The sequence below is a fragment of the Lissotriton vulgaris genome, chromosome 4_1 (assembly GCF_964263255.1).
Source record: "Lissotriton vulgaris chromosome 4_1, aLisVul1.2, whole genome shotgun sequence".
Taxonomy (NCBI): Eukaryota; Metazoa; Chordata; class Amphibia; order Caudata; family Salamandridae; genus Lissotriton; species Lissotriton vulgaris.
Genome location: NC_141691.1, coordinates 2,067,168,473 through 2,067,184,981, shown reverse-complemented (window position 1 = coordinate 2,067,184,981; position 16,509 = coordinate 2,067,168,473).

Here is a 16,509-nt window from a genome sequence, read left to right as displayed (position 1 = left end):
CATGGTTTCTAACCAGTATGGACGATATGACAACAGTGATTTCTTCTCAGCAAAGTTTTTCTCACATTCATTACAGTGAAAGTGTTTCTCACTAGCAGTTGCTTTACCAGTGTGACATTCTCAGTGTAGCTAATCTCACATTCTGTACAATTATAGTGCTCATCACCTGTATGGACTCTCTGTTCTCTCAAAAACTTCTTTAGTTTAGTGGAGCTTTTTCCACATTCCATACACTGGTACGACCTAACCTCAGAATGAACTATTTGATGCCTGTGCAGCGAAAACACCTCAGTGCTTGTTTATCTACAGTCTAAATACAGCTAGATTTTCTCCCTTGTAAGCATTCTACGATATTTCAACAGATATTGTTCTGGGGTCACGCTTTTCTCACACTCCTTACACTGGTATGACTTATCCTCAGGATATTCAGATTAACTGCTCTATTTCAAATTATATTTACAATTGTGGGAGTCCTGAGGCAACCAAAGGTTTTCACACTCGGTATACTCAAAGGGATGATCTCTGGTGTGCATCTTTTAAAACTGTCCATAAAGATGAGCTCTGCATGAGCTAGGTCTGTGTTTCTCTCCTGAACGTATATATATCATAGGATGTGTATCCAGGTCCAACCTCCGGAAGATGGTTTTCTCAGACTCTACACACTGATACAGTTGATTATCTGGTGCTGGGGTGCTGCAGGTCTCTTCATCCGGTTCTTTAATTCTGTGAATAAGAAACAAATCTGTGAGGATGGGAATGAAATCAAAGGGACTATTTTATTCATTTATTTATTTATACAGCACATCATTCATCCATATGGATATCACGGCGCTAAGGACTGCATATAATAAGTGAGGGTAGAGTTCTGACAGAGGTTCTCTAGATTACTAAACAGGTCTTGGGAAACAGATGCGTTTTTAATTTTTTTCCTGAATATTAGGTAATAAGCCTAAGTTCTAGACGCAATTCATTACAGCGAGTCGCTGTTAGATGTTAAAAGGAGCGACCTCTAGCCCTGCTCTTCTTGATGGGCTTGGTGTTTGACCGTGCATGACCTCAAGTTCTGTGTGGGTGCATTAAAGACGACTCTGTCATGAAGAATTCTAGGGCCCAACTGGTGTAGGACTTTGTACTGTAATATTTTAAATTAGGCCCTTTGACGCACAGGGAGACAGTGGAGCGTCATCATGCATTTTGACGCTGAACTGTACCTGCTTTTGTTGCATACCAGTTTGGCTGCCGCATTCTGCACCATCTGCAGTCGAGTGAAGAGGTAGTGCGTTCCCATAGTCCAATTTGCTAATGAGCAGGGCTTGGACAATTGTCTTCCTACACTCTAGAGGGATTGATTGAAAGAGTCTTTTTAGCCATTTTAGTGTTGCAAAGCTTTTCCTACAAAGTGCACGGACACGGTTCTGCATGGTTAGTGCGTTATGAACAAGAATGCCTGCAACCTGTTTAGGTGCGGGTGCATTGCCCAGTGATGAGGGCCACTAGGTTGCATTCCAGACTGACAGTGCTCCTCCAAAGAGTAGAATCTCAGATTTGTCTGCATTCAGTTTCAGACAGTAATCGGACATCCAAGCTGCCATTTCCGAGAGGCAGTTGGTTAGTCTAATCCTCGTATCTTTGAGCCCATCAAGAGAAATCAACAGTTTTGTATCGTCTGCGTAAGAACAGATACAGACTGCCGATTTATCGCTGATTTTTTCCAATGATGATACGTAAACATTAAGAAGGGTAGTGCTATAAAAAGGGACTATAAAAAAAGGGACTATAAAGGACAGAAAAACTGGATGAGGAAGGAGTGATCATGAAGGGGAAAGGCAGAGAAGGAGGGAGGTGCCTCCACTGAACTGTTCAGACTGTTTTGAAAAAATGTATGCCCCTTAACAGGACACTTAACTAGTTGCTAGCCCAGCTACAGCACCAGTACTCCCAAGAGTAACCAATAACTTCTAGGACTAGTAGAGTGTGTGAACAATCCCTCCGCTGACTCAGACTCTGCTGACTCAGACTTCACATACCAGATCCATAGAACCGCCTTAGAATCTTTTTGACTTTGTGAACTAAACTTCCATAATGCAGGTAATACTGGATTACTTCTCTGAGCAAATTAGCAATTAGTTAGTTTTCTCCCATAAAACAGTGATGTGAGGGCATGTCATGCCATTTCAAAAACATATATATTTTGAAGTAGAATATTTCTCCTCTTGTCTCTCATTGACTCTAACTAGGTAAGGAAGCACGAAACAACCAACAGAGAATAGCCACGGACAAGTAGTCTTTAGAGGTATATATTCTATATTTAGTAAACCACTACTAGTAAAAGGCACACATCAGTGAATCATAAATCACACAAGCATACATGGGAGTAGAAAGCCAAGAATTATTTATAATCCCAACACAGGCAGTCCTACCTTGCAGAGCACATGTGGGAGCCAAGGCCTGGTTTGGTGAGGAACGGTAGACAACATCCTTCTCTCGCAAGATCAGAATCCAGGACCATGAGAGCCTCCCCAGCGTTGTAAAGTAAGCTATATCACTTAGGAAGCCCTCTCACACCCATCAGCAATCTTTTCCTGAAGGTTTCTCCCACCATAACACCATGCTGTTCCAAGGGAATAGGGGTTGGGGCATGAGATGTGATAAAGGTTCAGCTGGATCTGAGAGGGTTACACTCACTGTTAGACCTGTCAGCCCTAGGGTGGTCTTTCCCTATTTTTTTCGCCCTTGCCTCATTTTTCCCACCTTCTTTTTTGTTGGCCATAGGTCTCCGAGCACCTTCCCATTGCTAATCAATGCTAAGGTGCAGGTGCTCTCTACTTCAAACATGGCTGCCACAGGTCCCTGCTACTGCAGCGTGGTCTTTTTAGTCGCACTCTAGTTGCCAGGAGCTGGCTGGAACCCTTAAACATTGTTGCAATAGCAGCCTGCCTTGCCTGCCCATAGATAGACTAGGGAAGCTCCTGGAACCTTCTAGAATAGGGGCGGAGTCTGTTTTTGCCGCCTTAGAGGGTGGTCACCTGACCTGGGCATCTATAAAGAAAGGAAGGAAAGTTTTTAGTCAGTTGGGGCATCACTGACCTGGGGGACCCTACGCAGGAGACTTAGGCGGTAGGGCCTAGTCAGGAACCTATACCAAGGAGGGTGACAGGGTTTAGGCGCTGCCCACAAAGCTGTGTGAGGAACACTGAACTAGCCCCCTGATCTGGCCCGGCGGGAGGGGAACCCAGGGACAACCTGCTGTGACCTCCTGAGAAAACTTGTCAGCAGCCTTCAACTCAACCCTCTTTCCAAGAAAATAAGAACCTACTGTCTACCAAGGGCGCAGGAATCACCAAGCGCCAAGAAGAAACCTAACTGCCCCAGAACTACTGGGGATCAACCAGGTACTGGGCTGTGCCATCCCTGCCCCCTGTGTCTGCACCTGTGGCTCCTGCCCTGTCCTGCATCATCCCCTTTGCTAATCTGCCTAAGACTAAACCGAACTGTGCTGCTCCTCAGTGCTCCCCTGCTGTGCCCTGAGGAGTGCTGTGAGCCTAAAGACTGTTGCTGCCTAAAGCGCTGTAACCAGCTGACTGCCCCAAGAGCTATATCTACCCAGCACTGTGGCCCCAAGACCTGCCATCTCGCATACTAGCTCTTTGTGTGTGCCCTCGAGCACTGCCCCCTCGAAGCGCTATCTGCCCCCATTCACCGCCGCAGCCCAGGTCGTCCGTGCAGCTGAGGCTGCCCTGTCAGGCGCTGTGATTTGCCCCCGGGCGGCCCTCGGTGCCTGGAGAGGGCCGCCGCTGTGTTGTTGTGGGCCGCGCCGGCCCGATTGTGCGCAGTCCTCGTCTGGAGGCCTCCTGCCCCCGCTGAGCATCCCGTTGCGGCGGCCCCCGGTGTCAGGAGAGGGCCGCCGGAATTCCTGTCAGGCCGCACTAGGCCCGACAAGGCCTGAAGCCTCCACCCGCTGTCACGTGACGGGGGACGCGGCGTCCCTGGCCATTCCCCCATCCGGCGCCGCGCAGCGATTGGCTGATGCTGCCGTGCCCGCCCAAGCCTCCTGCTGATTGGTTCTAGGTTGAAGGAGGCCCGAGTTCACCCCTCCCCTGGGGGAAAGCTGTAGTTGGGCCCTGTTGGCCCCCTTTAACTCTTAGAAGGCCCCCCTTAAGCGGAAGGGAGGGGGGAAAGTACCTGCAGGTCTGCCAGGCCTCTGAACTGGGCCAGGATATCAATTAGGCCCCGTGACTGGTGAATGATTGAGTTAACCCCTGGCTAGGGGTCTGTTAATGCTTTTCAAATGTTCATGCAACATGCTTCATGAGAGTAATGCCCTGGTTCTTCCTGACTAAGGAGAGGTTGTGACCTGTTTATCCTGGTATAATGAGATATTGCCTGATCTTTACTGAAATGGTTATCCTTGCTTGGTGACCCTTTTATTCCCACCTGAAGAAATGTTTATCTTTACCAGATGAAATGTTTACCCTTGCCTAATGAAAAGTTTAGTGCTGAGTAATGTGAAATGGTTATTGCGACATGCTCTGTTGATTATTGAATTGCTCCGTTGCGCCCTCTGATTAAATGAATTAACGCGTTATTGCTATGGTGATTATTGATCTGCTCTAAATGATTCACGGAACGTGATCTTGATCTAGATAAAAACTATTTGATTTTTACTTAAACTTACTGGTGTGGTCTCAGTCATTGTGTGTGTTCTCTGTCTCAGTGGATGCGTGTGCTGTGTGGTCACTTTACACCTAAGCTTCGGGTGCCTACCTGCTCGAGCCAAGCTACCCCCTGGGGAACTGGTGACCCCAGTTCCTACATTGGTGGCGAGCGGTGGAATCAGGACCTGTGACTATACAGCACCCTCCGGTGAGACAGAGTGCGCCGCAATTAGACTAGACATCTATTGTGCATGCAAGCCTAAGCAATTGACACCCCCCACTGTCTAACCTGTGTGTAGAGTCCTGTTTTGACCCACTCCTGTTACCTACATCCTAGTATCTTTCCCTTGATTTATCTGGGTCCCCACCTGTCAAAATGGAGTTCCAGCTAGCCGACCTGGAAGAGTACACAGTGGTGCAGCTAAGGGAATTTTGTCAGGGGATGAGGGTGCCGGTTGGGCAGAGAGCCGCGAAGGAGGAGCTCCATACCACTTTGAGGGCATGGGTAAGGGCCCACCCAGAGGGGAGAGGGGATGGGGAACAGGAGGGGCAGGTCACACAAGAGGAGGCGGGTGCTTCAGGAGAACTAGACCTACTAAACATAGATGTGACTGAAAATATGTTGCCAGGAAGACGTTCCAGGGCAAGTAGTGATGGGTCTAGAAGGAGTACGTCGTCACAGGAGTATGAGGACAGGAGGGAGGAGAGGCAATTGAAGTGGGAGATTGCCAAGCTAGAGCACGAGAGGGAGAGAGAAAGGGAAGATAAAAAGTTTGCATTGGAAGAGAAGAAGCTGGCGCACAAGCTTCAGCTGAAGGAGCTGGAGCTGAGAGCCTTGCAAATAAGTGCGCCAGGAAGTCCCAATGGTGGCAGCGTACCAGGGGCTCAACACGAGCCTAAGTTTTGGTTACCCAAAGAGGTGATAGCGAGTTACACTCAGGGGGATAACATTGCCAAGTGGTTGGAGGCGTACGAGGGGGCCTTGACAGCACATGGGGTGCCTGAGAGCTACTGGGGAGGTGGCCTGCATCGATACATACCCCCCAATATCCGGGACACCCTCCTGTACCTAGATAAGGCTGACCAGTTCAGGTATCCCCCCATGAAGGAGGCACTACTTTAAAAGTATGGCCTCAACCCCGAAAGGTATCGCCAGAAGTTCTGTGGCAGCCATAAGCTGTCCACGCAAAATTGGGTAGACTTTTTTGATTATGCCCGTAAGGCTCTGGATGGTTGGGTGCGTGGCAGTGAGGTGCATGATTATGAGGGCCTGTACAACCTATTTTTGAGAGAGCACCTCTTGGATAAATGTTTTCCGGAGCTGCGCCAACATCTGGTGGACCTCAAGCGGACTGATCCCCGTGAGCTTGCGGAGGAGGCGGATACTTGGGTCAGCACCCGGGTGTCTCACAAGGGCCCGGGGGAAGATGGCCCGAAAGGCGGACAGGGTTTCCCCCAGAAGAAAGAGGGGGGAGATAAAAAGAAGGAGTTCTCACGAGGCCCACAAAACAGACAGTTTGGGAGAGGAGTAGGTACCCCACCTCAGTCCAGTTCCCCAAAGCCCACTGACCCTGACAAGAGTCAGCAGCCAAGAATTGTCTGGTGCTACGAATGCGGGGAGGTTGGACACTACAAGGGGGATCCCCAGTGTTGCAAGAGACCCCCAGCCCCCACAGGTGGCAAGAGTCCCGGGGTGGCTAGTGTAGCGCTTGGGATGGAGCTGCCCCTAGATAGGGAAGGGGAGTGGACAGGCCTGACCCTGGTTTCACTCGGGGACAGAGAGATGGTCCCAGTGACGTCCTTACCATCGAACACTGCTAAGTACCAGCAGAGGGTGAAGGTTAACGGGGAGGAGGTGGAGGCTCTGAGGGACACAGGTGCCAGCATGACCACCCAGTGAGGCGGCTGGTGTCCCCTGAGCAACTAGTACCTGATGTGTTCCATCCGGCCGTATTGGCTGACGGCAGTCTGAGCTACTATCCCGTGGCTCAGGTTCCCTTTGAGTGGGGAGGAGTGAAGAGCCCGTTGAGAGTTGCTATAAGCCCTGCCTTGCCTGTGGACTGTCTGCTAGGAAACGACCTGGAACATACTGCCTGGAAGGAAGTGGGAGTTTAAGGCCCATACTGAGATGCTGGGGTTACCAGGATTCAGAAAAGGGGGTGGTGATGAACAGAGTTCTGAATAAAGCAGAATACTCTTACCCAAGTCTGTCCCTGGCCCAGTGCATCATGGGAACAGGGCAGACCAAACTACCAAGCCAATTCTTTTACTGGAAAGGAAACAAGCTTCCGGGGACCGGTTTCTGGCATTACAGCCGTCTTCGGCCCGGCTTGCTTGAATCCTGATGGTACAGTGAGCAAGGGACTCATGTCTGAGTATACCCTTCCACGCTTATGGTGGACAAAACGATTCATAAAAGGGGGTGGTGATGCACAGAGTTTCTGAATAAAGCAGAATACTCTTACCCAGTCAACAGATCAGGGCTTGATCCATCACCGTTGTTTAGCTCACTGCACCATCCCAGCTCAGAACCTGGCTACATGCAAATTAGTCTGTCCCTGGCCCAGTGCATCATGGGAACAGGGCAGACCAAACTACCAAGCCAATTCTTTTACTGGAAAGGAAACAAGCTTCCGGGGACCGGTTTCTGGCATTACAGCCGTCTTCGGCCCGGCTTGCTTGAATCCTGATGGTACAGTGAGCAAGGGACTCATGTCTGAGTATACCCTTCCACGCTTATGGTGGACAAAACGATTCAGAAAAGGGGGTGGTGATGAACAGAGTTTCTGAATAAAGCAGAATACTCTTACCCAGTCAACAAATTAAGGCTTGATCCATCACCGTTGTTTAGCTCACTGCACCATCCCAGCTCAGAACCTGGCTACATGCAAATTAGTCTGTCCCTGGCCCAGTGCATCATGGGAACAGGGCAGACCAAACTACCAAGCCAATTCTTTTACTGGAAAGGAAACAAGCTTCCGGGGACCGGTTTCTGGCATTACAGCCGTCTTCGGCCCGGCTTGCTTGAATCCTGATGGTACAGTGAGCAAGGGACTCATGTCTGAGTACCAGGATGGGCTTGCGTGGTCACGAGGTCCATGACTGCCCGACAAGGAACTCAACCCGGGTTGGAGCCTGAAACTACGGCCCAACCCAATGCCAGTCCAGAGGAGAATGGAATAGAGGACACACCCCGTGTGATGGATGGGGAGCCCGCGGAGGTAACCCTGGAGTCCGTGGAGGTGGAGGTTGTTCCCGTGGGGGACTTGCCAACCCTTGCCGAGAGGCATGTGGAAGGATGGCCTACCCGGGAGGAATTCTGTCGGGCGCAGAAAGAGTGTCCCACGCTTGAAGGCATGCGGCGGCAGGCCGAAGCCCAAGCGACCAATCAGGAGACCGGCAGTTATCACGTGTACTGGGAGGATGGCCTCCTCTACAGTGAGCCTAAGGTTCCGGTGCATGGATCCTCGAGGGCCTTAGTCCTCCCCCAATGCTACCGGGCCTTTCTACTAGAATTGGCGCATGAAATACCTTTGGCTGGACACCTGGGCCAGGACAAGACCTTTGCACGGCTAGTCCTACATTTTTATTGGCCCAGGATGAGAGTTGCCTCTGACACCTACAGCAAGACCTGCAAGACTTGCCAGGCAAGTGGCAAGACTGGGACTAAGGTGAATGTCCCTTTGGAACCGCTCCCAGTGGTCGGGACCCCTTTTGAGCGTGTCGGAATTGACATTGTTGGGCCGTTGGACCCTCCGACCTCTGCGGGACACCGGTTCATCTTGTTGTTAGTGGACCACGCCACTCGGTACCCGGAGGCTATTCCTCTGAGGACCGTCACTGCACCTGTTATGGCGCGGGCCCTGATGGGGATATTTACCAGAGTGGGATTCCCCAAGGTCATGGTGTCAGATAGGGGCACGAACTTCATGTCGGCCTACATGCAGGCCATGTGGAAGGAGTGCGGAGTGACCTATCGGTTCTCCACTCCTTACCACCCCCAGACTAACGGGCTCGTAGAGCACTTTAATAAGACTCTGAAGGGGATGATCCGGAGCCTGCCAGAGGACTTGAGGCGGAAGTGGGACGTCCTCCTTCCTTGCCTGCTGTTTTCATACCGCGAGGTACCACAGGAGGGAGTCGGGTTCAGCCCTTTTGAGCTGCTCTATGGCCACCCCATTAGGGGGCCCCTCAGCCTTGTCAAGGAGGGGTGGGAGAAGATTTCGAAGAAGCTTCCCCGTGATGTCATCAGCTCCATGCTGGCATTCTGCAGCCAGATGGCCAAGCTGTGGAAGGAAGCCTCAGACAACTTGGAGGCTAGCCAAGCCGTCATGAAGGAGTGGTATGACCACAAAGCTCGGACGGTGGAGTTGGACGCTGGACAGAAGGTGTGGGTCATGGAGCCTGGGGAGCTTAGTGCCCTCCAGGACCGGTGAACTGGTCCTTACGAAATTGTGGAGCGTCGAGGCCAGACCACCTATGCCTTTGATTTGAAGACCCCCCGACAGCCCCATCGGGTGCTCCACGTCAACCGCCTGAAGCTTCACCATGAGCGATCTGAGCTTGCTCTCCTCATGGTGACGGATGGGAGCGAGGAGGAGGAGAGTGAGCCTCTTCCTGACCTTCTGGCGGCCCAGGAGAAGGCTGGATCGGTGGAGGGAGTGGTCCTCTCCCCATCCTTGACCCTAGAGCAACAGAGGGACTGCCGCCAGGTGTTGGAGCAGTACGCCTCGTTGTTCTCCCTCACGCCTGGAATTACACATCTGTGTACCCATGATGTGGACACAGGGGACAGTCCGCCTGTAAAAACCAAGTCTTACCGGCTGTCCGATAAAGTTAAGAACAGCATCCAGGGTGAGGTGGCCAAAATGCTGGAGCTGGGGGTGATTGAACCTTCCAGCAGCCCTTGGGCTGGTCCGGTTGTGTTGGTGCCGAAAGTGGCCCCACACCAGAACTTCGGTTCTGTGTGGACTATCGGGGATTGAACTCTGTCACCAAGACAGACGCTCACCCGATCCCACAGGCAGATGAGCTGATTGACCGGCTGGGAGCAGCCGGGTACCTCAGCACCGTTGACTTAACATCAGGGTACTGGCAGATTGCCATGGCCGACGGAGCAAAGGAGAAAACAGCGTTATCCACCCCCGAGGGTCACTTCCAAAATTAGAGTGATGCCCTTCGGGCTCAAGAATGCTCCGGCCACTTTCCAGCGGTTGGTTAACCAGGTGCTGTCTGGCCTGAAGTCCTTCTCAGCGGCGTACCTGGACGACATAGCTGTCTTCAGTAGCACCTGGGAGGGCCATCTGCAGCATCTCCAGGAGGTGCTACAGGCTCTGCAACGTGCTGGCCTGACTATCAAGGCTAGCAAGTGCCAGATTGGACAGGGATCTGCCATCTACCTGGGACAACTGGTGGGCGGGGGTAAGGTGCAACCCCTCCAGGCCAAAATTGAGACCATCTTGGCCTGGGAGCCCCCCAAAACCCAGACTGAGGTCCGAGCTTTCCTCAGCCTCACTGGCTATTACCGCCGGTTTGTCAAGGGATATGGTACCATCGTAGCACCCTTGACTGAGTTAACGTCCAAGAAGCAGCCACGAAAAGTGATCTGGACGGCTGCTTGCCAAGAGGCATTCGAGACACTGAAGCACGAGATGTGCACCGCTCCGGTGCTTGCAACACCTGACTTCTCGAAATAGTTCATCGTGCAGACGGACGCCTCTGAGCACGGCATAGGTGCTGTGCCTTCGCAACTCAACAACGACGGCCAAGACCAACCTGTGGCCTTAATCTCCAGAAGACTCCTCCCTCGGGAACGACGATGGAGTACCATCGAGCAAGAAGCCTTCGCTGTGGTCTGGGCCTTGAAGAAGTTGAGGCCATACCTTTTTGGCTCTCACTTCCTAATTCAAACCGACCACCGACCCCTTCGCTGGCTCATGCAGATGAGAGGCGAAAATCCCAAGTTGCTAAGGTGGTCCATTTCCCTACAGGGGATGGATTTTAGGGTGGAACATCGGCCCGGAGTTGGCCACGCCAATGCTGACGGTCTCTCCTGGTTTTTCTGCCTTAGTGATGAGAACGCCCTAGAGGTTGGGCAGCTCTCCCCACTTTTAGCTGGGGGGGATGCATTTTAGACCTGTCAGCCCTAGGGTGGTCTTTCCCTATTTTTTTCGCCCTTGCCTCATTTTTCCCCACCTTCTTTTTTGTTGGCCTTAGGTTCCGAGCACCTTCCCATTGCTAATCAATGCTAAGGTGCAGGTGCTCTCTACTTCAAACATGGCTGCCACAGGGCCCTGCTACTGCAGCGTGGTCTTTTTAGTCGCCCTCTAGTTGCCAGGAGCTGGCTGGAACCCTTAAACATTGTTGCAATACCAGCCTGCCTTGCCTGCCCATAGCAAGACTAGGGAAGCTCCTGGAACCTTCTAGAATAGGGGCGGAGTCTGTTTTTGCCACCTTAGAGGGTGGTCACTGACCTGGGCATCTATAAAGAAAGGAGGGAAAGTTTTTAGTCAGTTGGGGCATCACTGACCTGGGGGACCCTACGCAGGAGACTTAGGCGGTAGGGCCTAGTCAGGAACCTGTACCACTGGGGGTGACAGGCTTTAGGCGCTGCCCACCAAGCTGTGTGAGGAACACTGAACTAGCCCACTGATCTCTCCCGGCGGGAGGGGAACCTAGGGACCACCTGCAGTGACCTGCTGAGGAAACTTGTCAGCAGCCTTCAACTTAACCCCCCCTTCCAAGAAACCAAGAACCTACTGTCTACCAAGGGCGCAGGAACCACCAAGCGCCAAGAAGAAACCTAACTGCCACAGAAATACTGGGGGATCAACCAGGTACTGGGCTGTGACATTCCTGCCCCCTCTGTCTGCACCTGTGACCCCTGAGCTGTCCTGCATCATCTCCTTTGCTAATCTGCTTAAAACTGAACCGAACTGTGCTGCTCCTCAGTGCTCCCTTGCTGTGCCCTGAGAAGTGCTGTAAGCCTAAAGACTGCTGCTGCCTGAAGCACTGTAATCTGCTGACTGCACCAAGCGCTATATCTACCCAGCATTGTGACCCCAAGACCTGCCGTCACGCATACTAGAGCTGTGTGTGTGCCCTGGAGCGCTGCCCCCTTGAATCGCCATCCGCCCCCACACACCGCCGCAGCCCAAGTCGTCTGTGCAGCTGGGGCTGCCCTGTCAGGCGCTGTGATTTGCCCCCCGTGCGGCCCTCGGTGCCAGGAGAGGGCCGCCGCCGTGTTGTTGTGGGCCTCGCCGGCCCGATTGTGCGCAGTCCTTGCGGTGGCCCCCGGAGCCTTGGGGAGGCAGCTGCAATCGTCTGGGGGCCTCCTGCCCCCGCTGAGCATCCTGTTGCGGCGGCCCCCGGTGTCAGGAGAGGGCGCCGGAATTCCTGTCAGGCCGCGCTAGGCCCGACAAGGCCTGAAGCCTCCACCCGCCTGGCCAGGCCCCCATCCGGCGCCGAGCAGCGATTGGCTGGCGCTGCCGTGCCCGCCCAAGCCGCCTGCTGATTGGTTCCCGGCCTGCCCACGTCATCACGGGCCAGCTCCGAGAGCCCTCCCTCCTTCACAAGACGCCCCCGCTCTGCCCCTGACTGGTCCCGAGGCTGGAGGAGCCTGACAGAGGCTCGGGACCAGTTCCCCTGACAGAGCGGGGCCGAGTAGAGCCTAACGGAGGGCCGGAGCCCTCCCCTGTCATCCAACCTCCGCAAGGGCCCCGAAGGGGTCGAAGACCAAGGTAACCCTGGGGAGGAGGGCGGAAGGCCGAAGGAGGCCCCGCGTTCGCCCCTCCCCTGGGGGAAAGCTGTAGTTGGGCCCTGTTGACCCCCTTTAACTCTTAGAAGGCCCCCCTTAAGCGGAAGAGAGGGGGGAAAAGTACCTGCAGGCCTGCCAGGCCTCTGAACTGGGCTAGGAGATCAATTAGGCCCCGTGACTGGTGAATGCTTGAGTTAACCCCTGGCTAGGGGTCTGTTAATGCTTTTCAAATGTTCATGCAACCTGCTTCATGAGAGTAATGCCCTGGTTCTTCCTGACTAAGGAGAGGTTGTGACCTGTTTATCCTGGTATAATGAGATGTTGCCTGATCTTTACTGAAATGGTTATCCTTGCTTGGTGACCCTTTTATTCCCACCTGAAGAAATGTTTATCTTTACCAAATGAAATGTTTACCCTTGCCTAATGAAATGTTTAGTGCTGAGTAATGTGAAATGGTTATTGCGACATGCTCTGTTGATTATTGAATTGCTCCTGTTGCGCCCTCTGATGAAATGAATTAACGCTTTATTGCTATGGTGATTATTGATATGCTCTAAAATGATTTACGGAACGTGATCTTGATCTAGATAAAAGCTATTTGATTTTTACTCAAACTTACTGGTGTGGTCTCAGTCATTGTGTGCTTTCCCTGTCTCAGTGAATGCGTGTGCTGTGTGGTCACTTTACACCTAAGCTTCGGGTGCCTACCTGCTCGAGCCAAGCTACCCCCTAGGGAACTGGTGACCCCAGTTCCTACACTCACCTCTGCCAGAAACCAGAGCATTCTCACCACAGAATTGACTGCTGGGCAAAGAGTCACCTCCCTAAGACTGAGCATGATGGAGAGTGTCTGACCACCTCCCTTTTGCTTGGTTTAAATGTTGTTTTCTTAGTAGAGAGGGGATTTTTGAGTCACAGAATAGAGACCTGGTCCTGAACACACAAAAACTGGCCCTAGACTAACCCCAGATGACCTTTCATTCATGCATTTTCTACACAACCATTTTGCCCCAAAGTCGCTCACCCTTTATGCACACACTCCCAAAAGACCAATAATTCTTTCCAAGCTCTCTATGCATTCCACACATACCAAGGGTGGAACACGAACATTCTAAAGTTCATAGTCCACAGGGTAAAAATCACTTTCCAGAGAGAGCTCAGATTTACAATCCGCAGGGTCTGATACGGCTTGATTTAGGGGCAAGGGCGGAAATCATCATCCTCCTTAGCACCCCAAGAAACACAATGTTTCCAGTAATCAGCTTTGGCAGAGGGGTAGCGCACAGCCATTGATGTCTGCAACTTCCACTGCAAATCAAGAGTGCGTGCATATCCTTGCTCAGTCTCAAACCACGAAGGTGGAGAATGTTTTTTTTCATGTTGTATTTCTTTAACCTACAGCAGGCCTATTCTGAAGTTGAGGCTCTTTATGATTCGATACAATTTAAAGTGAACACTAGATGTGCAAGTGATTTCAAATGTAACTTCCAGTGTAAGAGGATTAAAAAAAAAAACACAATGCATATAGTGATTACAAAGGTACAATGCAGGATCATTATAGTGTATGCCCTAGCCGGTGACCAATTAAATTTTTTGTATAAGGGAGTCTTATCGCATTCCCATTCAGAGTCCTCACCCCATTCTAAGTGATGCCTCATCTTTCTCCTTAGTAATATCCAACAACACTCCCATGTGGGATCGGTGCCCCATCTATCAGTGATGTCTCATCTCTCTCATGACCCATGGAAATACACCAAAGTCACCCCTCTTTTGCAAAAATCAGTGCTTGAAGCAGCTAGATTAGGAAACTATCGATCAATTTCTGTCCTAGAGTTTCCATTGTTCAGTGTTCCTCTGATGATACAGGTAATTCAGAGGAGCACTTGGGCTGCAGGAGCCCCGGGGAACACTGAGACGACAGACAGCCCAGGGTAGAACTGGGGCAGCATGAAGGCTAGAAGGAGTCCGGAGGCTGCAGGGGGCTCAGAGGAGCACTGGGGCTGCAGGGGGCTCAGAAGAGCACTGGGGATGCAGGGAGCTCAGAGGAACATTATAGTTGCAGGGGGGAATCAGAGAAGCACTGAGGCTGTAGGGGTGGCTCAGAGGAGCACTGAGGCTGCAGGTACCTCAGAGGAGAACTGAGGCTGAAGGTGGCTCAAAAGTGAACTGGGCTGAAGGGGGCTCAGAGGAGCACTGAGGTAAGCAGGAGCTCAGAGGAGCACCGAGGCTGCAGCGAGCGCAAGGGAGTACTGAGGTTGTAGCAAGCTCAGGGGAGCTCTGAGGCTGCAGCAAGCTCAGGGTAGCACATAGGCTGCAGCAAGCTCAGGGTAGCACATAGGCTGCAGCAAGCTCAGGGGAGCACAGAGGCTGCAGCAAGCTCGGGGGAGCACAGAGGCTGCAGCAAGCTCAGGGGAGCACAGAGGCTGCAGTGAGCTCAGAGGTGAACTGAGGCTACAGATGGATCAGAGGAACAGTGAGGCTACAGGGGGTTTAGAGTGGACACTGAGCCTGCTGGGAGCGAAGAGAAACACTGAGGATACAGCAGGCTTTGGGGAGCACCAAGGCTGCTGGGAGCTCAGAGACGCACTGTGGCTGTAAGGGGCTTAGAGGAGCACCAGGTCTGCAGCAATCCCATAGGGGTAATGAGGCCACAGGGAGCTCAGACAAATATTGAGGCTGCAGGAGGGCTCAGAGAAGTACTGAGGCTGCAGCAGGGCTCAGAGTAGCACTGAGGCTGCAGGGGGCTCAGAGGAGCACGGAGGCTGGAGAGAGGTCAGAACAGCACTGTGGCTGCAGGGAGCTTAGAGAAACACTGAGGCTGCAGGGGGCTGAGAGGAGCACTGAGGCTGCAGGGGGCTGAGAGGAGCACTGAGGCTGCAGGGGGCTGAGAGGAGCACTGAGTGTTGGACAGGCCCCAGAAGGGGGCTCGCTCCCTCCCCGCATGACAGAGCCAGGACACTGACTCTCCAGAAGCCACCCCCAGAAGTAACCCGTAACCCGTCCCACACGGGACGCCTGCCCCCGAACATCTCCGTAACACCGGCCTGGGCCTCCACCAGCACCATCGCCCGGGCCCAGCCGCCATCTTGGACACTGCACCACGAGGCCGCGTGGCCTCAGCTCGACCCTAACCCTGGGCCTGGCCAGGCCCCGACAGCCCGGCACCACCATCCACCCGGGAGGTGAACGGACCACTTGGCAGGTCAATGGGAGAGAGGAGTTTCGATGGCTCTCCCCCTCCAGGTGCCGATCGCCCCCAGCCTCCCCGGGCGCTGACTCCACCCCCCTGCTGGGTGTCTGGACTCCCTCATCCCGGACCTTCCGACCTCCAAGTGCGAGGGTCCGGACATCAAAGGGCGCCAGCCCTATAACTGGGGCAGCTCCAGAGCAGGAAGGCAGTTGTATCCTGGAGTCGAGAGACACCGTGAAGAACTCATCCTTGACGGACTGCTGGCGCTGCCGCAGCCCTGCCTTGTGAACTGTCGTCCTGCCCGCTGGCGCTGCCGCGGCCCTCTGCAACCTTCATCCTCGTCGGGACCTGCTGGCGCTGCCGCGGCCCGTTATAACTACCACCTTCGTCGGGACCTGCTGGCGCTGCCGTGGACCGTTGCCACCTACGATCTTCTCGGGACCTGCTGGCGCTGCCGCGGCCCGTCCTCCTAGAACACCGAGCTCGAGGATTGTGAGCTACCAATCATCTCATCGTAACTACCAGATTGGTAACGAGACTGTCCCGCTACCCCCTTTTCCCATCCAAGAGACTAGAATCGAGGGGACCCCTGAGTCCTGACCTCCTTGTACCATTCTACCGTACTTCAAGATTGCTTATAAAGAACGTTAAACCTTATCTTTGTGTGGTGTCCATCTGTGGGGGGGAAGTTACTTGTCTGTACGATCGCTGGAGACGGCTCTCCCCGGAGACCTCTCCCCTTGTCCTCGGCCGACCCTCCAGGTCCCGTCTAACATTGGTGGCCAGCGGCGCGATCCGAATCAATGCGTACGTACAGAGAGTAACTCACCCCACGACTAAACCACAATGACAACCAAAGAGAGCGGATCCACAGAAAAATTCCAGATGGAGAAATTGGAAGAGTACAG